Below are 6,000 nucleotides of genomic sequence, written 5' to 3'. Positions count from 1 at the left end.
GCTGTTGTTTGCAAAACTGAACAAATTAGCTAGATGAGTTAATAAACGTTTACACTGTGTTTAACAGTCAAGTATTTGCCTCATTTCTGCGAATCGTAACACCAACTCCATTTGCCTTGACGAACAAGGATCCTTGAGCCTTCACGGTCCTACGCTGCACGGAGAGCCAAGGACACTGACGCCTGTGACACACTTGATTAGTCCAATGCTTCCTCTGCTTCTCCTTCTTGCCTTCCACGTTGCCACTGACCATGGCCTTTTCAACACGTCCAAAGTATCTCAAAATTATTATTAGGTACATTTGGGAAGTATGTTTACTAGAGATGGAAAGGATGATGGAGAAATTAAAAGAAGGGTGAATGCATGAAACTCCATTAATGGAGGACTGAACGCAGTTGGTACTAACAAAAAATTGTCCAAAGAAACGAAGCTAGCAGTCCACAATGGATTGCTGATACCTACCCTGATGTATGGCAGTGAGGCATGGAACTGGCAGAGGAACAATGAAAGTGACTGAATGCTATGGAAATGAGATCCCTGAGGCATACATGGTAAAACCATTTATGTTCGTGTGAGGATTGCAGAGATTCGCAAAGAATTCAAGGCTGATGTAAGCGTAATAAGTAAGGCTTGTAGAGCAAATGAACGAAGAAAGGAGTGTAAGTAGAATATATGACGCAAATGTGAATGGTAGCATAAGCCGGGGACACCCAAGGAAGACATGGCACAATTAAGTGGACCAAATACTTGAGTCAGGCCATCTAAAGAGTTAGAATAACAATACAGTATGTATGGATGTAAATGGGGCCAGGAGCTAGTTAACAGTAAGGTTTACACATGTTTTTACTGTGCCTGTCTCACTAGGGATATCCTGTGTCGAAACAGGTTAGTTTACAAATATTTTATTTAAACAATAAATTTTTCGCCAAGCTCAATTTCGATACATAGATCTTGCTTGGAAGTCCGCAAGATGGCAGCTAGTAGCCAGTAGTCGCCAGGACCAGTTAGAATGCATCCAGACAAACTTGGTATTTTCAGATCTCATTTAGCTAGCTCCTAGTTAGGTCGACTATCGAGTCACCATTGTAATACGCGAAGTATTAATAAATCCCTGATTTATCACAAAGAACCTATTATTTAAAATCTCCTTCCACAACGAGTTGGAGAACTGTTTGTGGGAACACAACAGTAATGGTTACAATAATGGGATTAGAGAACTGATGATTTAGATTTAGGTTAACTATTGCACAACCTTTGTTGATGATGCATTGTTTAGTTAAGATTTATTTTGTTTACACTTCTGTCAGGTAGGTTATTGTAGGTATTGTAATTTTTTGTGTATAACTGTCTGTGTTTCCATTTATAGTACACATGTAACATAAACTACATATTTTAAGATACATTCTTTAAAAAAGAATAACGGACAATGTGTGACATTTACATGCTCCTTGAATCCTTCGAGACTACTGTTAAATATGTCAACAGTGATTGAAATGTTATTTAACAGCACAATTAAACGTTATTTGTCATGCTATGCCAAGCCAGTACGTCTGTTCTGATATGTGGGATACATAGCAGATCATGGTACCGTCCCTGGCTGTAGTTGTTCGGTACAAACATGGGCTGTCTATTAAATTATTAATAATTAGCTGTACCTTGCCACGCGTTGTTATGGCTCAGTCTATCTGTTCAGATAGAGAAGCAATAACGCATTTTGCTTTTAGGTCCAACAAATGTCACTGTTTTTTTTAAAATAAAGCATGTTTTTACCTGTCACAGGAGACATCTACAGGGTTTTCCAATAAGAGGTGTTATTTTGAATAACCCGCTATTTCGGTAGATGTTACTTTGAAGCTGTCATTTTTTGACATTTGACAAGTAGAAACTACGCCATTAATAAAAATGGAAAGATACACGCTTCAACAATGCATTGAAATTATAAAATTCACTTGAGTGAATCAAATGCAAATCGTCTTGAGTGATGAGGCCCATTTCCACCTCGGTGGCTTCGTCATCAAGCAAAATTGTTGCATCTGGGGCTCGGAAAACTCAAGAGTTATTGTTGAAAAGCCTCTCTATCCTCAACGTGTGACTGTTTGGTGCCGTTTATGGTCCGGCGGAGTCATTGGACCTTACTTTTTCGAAAATGAGGCTGGAGCAACAGTTACGGTGAATGGATTGCGCTATCGAGAGATGATTAATGATTTTTTATGGCCGGAATTGGATGGTATTGATCTGGACAGCATTTACTTTCAACAAGACGGTGCTACGTGCCACACAAGCAATGAAACCATTGATCTTTTACGATTGAATATCAAAATAACACCTCTTATTGGAAAACCCTATATATAAAAACACATGTTTCGAATGCAACGTTGTGTCAAAATTTCAAAGCAATGAACTTGAAGTATTTTACCAAAGTCTCTTGAAGAAGAATTATAACAATAGATGGAGATCTTTGGACAAACTTTTTTCTCTTTGCCATCCAAAGATTCTGTAATTCATCTGTTAAAGATTGCATTTTGGATGCCTGGCACTTCCAGAATGTATAGATTAATATTCTAATCTTTTATTCCAGTGTTTTGTCTAGCTCTCATTGCAAAAAAAAACATTTCCAGAGTTATTAAGATGTACAATACCGTAGTACATTATTTTGATGTATCTCATAAGGTTTAGCCAGCGTTAGCAATGTAAGCGCCCGAAAATATTTATTTTACGTCGTGATTACAAAACATCAACTTTTCGCTACTTTCTATAATTTTTTTATATTCACAAACCTTCCGGAAGAAATTCTCTAAATGATAGTGAAAACCCTACCAAAATCCGTTGCGTATTTTAGAAGAACTACGCACAAACAGACAGACGCGGATAGCGACTCTGTTTTATACTATTAGAGATGCAGAGATCAATGAATGAGTCAAAACGTGATTCAGAATAATTGGAAAGTGAATCTGATGATACATTAACAAACAAACTTTCCCATTTCCTTTCCCTCTCCGTTTTATTCAGCCTTACAATGTACAATGCCATCTTGATGATGCCAAAGACCCACTGTGACTGGGATTCTTCTAGTATGCAAGAACATTAAAATTAAAATAAATTCTTACAGGTGAAAGAATATAAATAGTAAAATTGATTTTTATTGCTTTATGTTAGTTTTATGACTATAAAACAAATTATGATTGTAATTTAAAAACTGTTACCCGTGATAAATCACAGAATGTTACCTCTTGACTTATAGAAACCTATAGAAAGTAGAGAAAAGTTGACTTGACTTGCAAAGATGAAAACTGAGAAATTGTGTTTCTACAAAATTAAAAAAATATGACACATTTAATTCATTTCAAATACAAAACTTTTCTTTTAAAATATTACATTGCAGGATGGTAAATTATCACTTCACTGAATTTAAAATATTACAATGCAGGATGGTAAATTATCACTTCACTGAATTTAGAATATTACATTACAGGACGGTAAATTATCACTTCACTGAATTTGAAAAGCATGTTTTTATAATTTGATGAATTTCATACAACACATTTTCAAAATTTTAAGGTATACACTTTATTTATTTTTTTAATGTAAAACCGCACAAGAGTCCCAACTGTCTGGAGCTAGTGAGACTATGGCATCCTCAATTGGGGTATGTTATGAGGCTGAGGGTAGTGGGGCGGGGAAGAGGCAGGTCGGTAAGTGCCTGGCTATTCAGATCTGGTCACCAAACACGGTCAAAGCCATTTCAAGCAACGTTTCAATTCTGAATGGTGGTCTTATGTTTCAAATTGCACTTAACACATGTGTGCGCTAGGCCATCGATATTATAATTAACTCTGTATGAAGATTAAGATGAAGGTTAAAGATTATTAAATAAATATCATCTCTTTGATGTAGGTACATACTTACTTAAACTATTTTTATTGATTAAAAAATCAAAACTATTATTAAATAATCTTATCTTGTAATATAAGGATTAAGATAAGCCACTATGTCACTGATGTCAATGTCATTGGGGAGCAAAATGATATCTATCTTTGTTACTCTGAATAAGCCTAGGAAACGCTGGTTTTTATTATTTTTACGTTAGTTCCACACAGGAGACCTTGAGGAAAATAATTTCCCTTAGGGCCTGTGCCACCTTAGAGGATGCTGTGTGGAGGGTCTTTTTCAAGAAGGAAGGAGAGTAAGTTCTGGGAAGGAACTGGATTTAAGGAATGGGTAGGAATCTGGGAGTCAGTGCGTCCAGGAGTAATGGATGTATTAATCCATCCTTCCAACTGAGTTGCAATGCGATGGTTTGTTTGAATTCTTCTAATCAGCAATACATGGTGTCTGGAAACTGATAGTAAAAGCGAGAAACTAGTAAATCAAATCAACATCTCATTGTGAGTTTGAATTTGTTACTTTTTAGGTGATATAGTCGCTATATAATTGCTACAGATGTTTATCGTCTTTGTGTCGAAACGTAAACCTGGCCTCGGAACTCTTCAGTTGTCAAAAAAATTAATTGTAATGCTTCAATAGATTCACCAGTTTCCCCTTGTATACTAGTTCTCAGACACCCTGTATAACTACCAGATAAAATTATAATTCATACTTTCAATATACATTAGAACATAAAACAATGAAATGACATTTATCAAATTATCATTTGGAATGAAACCACAAAATAAATTGTTTAGAAAAGAGGAAAAACCAAGCCACATAAATATGCAGTATTCACCTTGGAAATCACATAAGCAGCGTAATGACTCAATTAGGTGAGCGATTGCATCAATTGGTAATGTAAAATTGAACTGTGTGGAGCTATATTGTTTTTTTATTTAATAATGTTATTATTAAGTTCTTCAAGTATTTCAGTTTTTTATTGAAGTGAAACTTCTTTAGGCGCGTAATGGATTTTCGGGGACGGAGTAAAACCGAGTCAGGATCGACACGAAAATGCGGGTACCCCCACCACCGCTCACCGTTCACTGTCCCTCTCTCACCATATGCGCTTGTTGAGGTGGGGGAGCTGCTCACGAACGTTTTGCTTTGAGTTACGAGCGAGATACGAGTTCGGTTTAGCAGGTCGGCCGGTAGCGCACTTGCGCGGCCACGCCCACCACGGCCAGTGAATCAGTTAGCAGCGTGCTCCCGCTGTGATAAGTTGTGTTCGCGTTTTGTGTTGCGTTTACATTTACATTTATAGTTGTAGTTCATTTAATTAATTCATTTAATTTTTGATGAAATGAAAATAGAGAGAGAGGAATACTAGAAGTTTCACTTCTGTCTTGCGTAGGCTTGACACACCCACTTTTTATTGTAACAGCCGTTTTGGCATTCAAGGCCATTTTCAAACTGTGGTTAGGCCACATTGAGACAACTTATTTGTATGATTCTATTTACCCCCACCCAATTTCAATTTTTATCTTGTCTAAAATGATTTCTCACTGGTTGAACGGATTTACTGAGAAGGTAATTGTGACAGGAGAATATATGACACAATTGTGAATGGCAGCAGAAGTCGGGGACGCCCGAGAAGACATGGCACGATCAAGTGAATCAGATGAGTCAGGCCATGTCAAGAGTCAGAATAATAGAAGAGTATGTGCCAAGACCGAGTTCTTTGGCGGTGTGTCTTCTCTGCTTACCCCTGCGGAACGGCGTGATGGTTAGTTAGATTCTCTATTCTGTGGGCTACTATGAAATCTGTTTTCCCAACATTAAATGATAATTTTTCTTAGTTGTTTAATAATGATGCGACTGCTATTAGCTTATTTAAATGTGTTATATTGTTTAGGTCTCGTTACTAATATACTTGATATGTTCACATGATAGAAAATGATAATGAATAGAATATTATTTATCTGACAAACCCGTCAAAAGTGGTTCCCTTTGAAATATTCATCAAATATTACAAAAATTGTATAAAAAGGGAAAGAATACCCCCCCCACTGATATTTATTTTTTTTAACTGGTTCCACATCGGTAACCAGTAACTGGAACAGCAGTGACAAT

This window comes from Hesperophylax consimilis, chromosome 25, assembly GCF_061612785.1.
Source record: "Hesperophylax consimilis isolate HC1 chromosome 25, BYU_Hcon_1.0, whole genome shotgun sequence".
Classification (NCBI taxonomy): domain Eukaryota; kingdom Metazoa; phylum Arthropoda; class Insecta; order Trichoptera; family Limnephilidae; genus Hesperophylax; species Hesperophylax consimilis.
Note: the sequence above shows the minus strand (reverse complement) of the source record.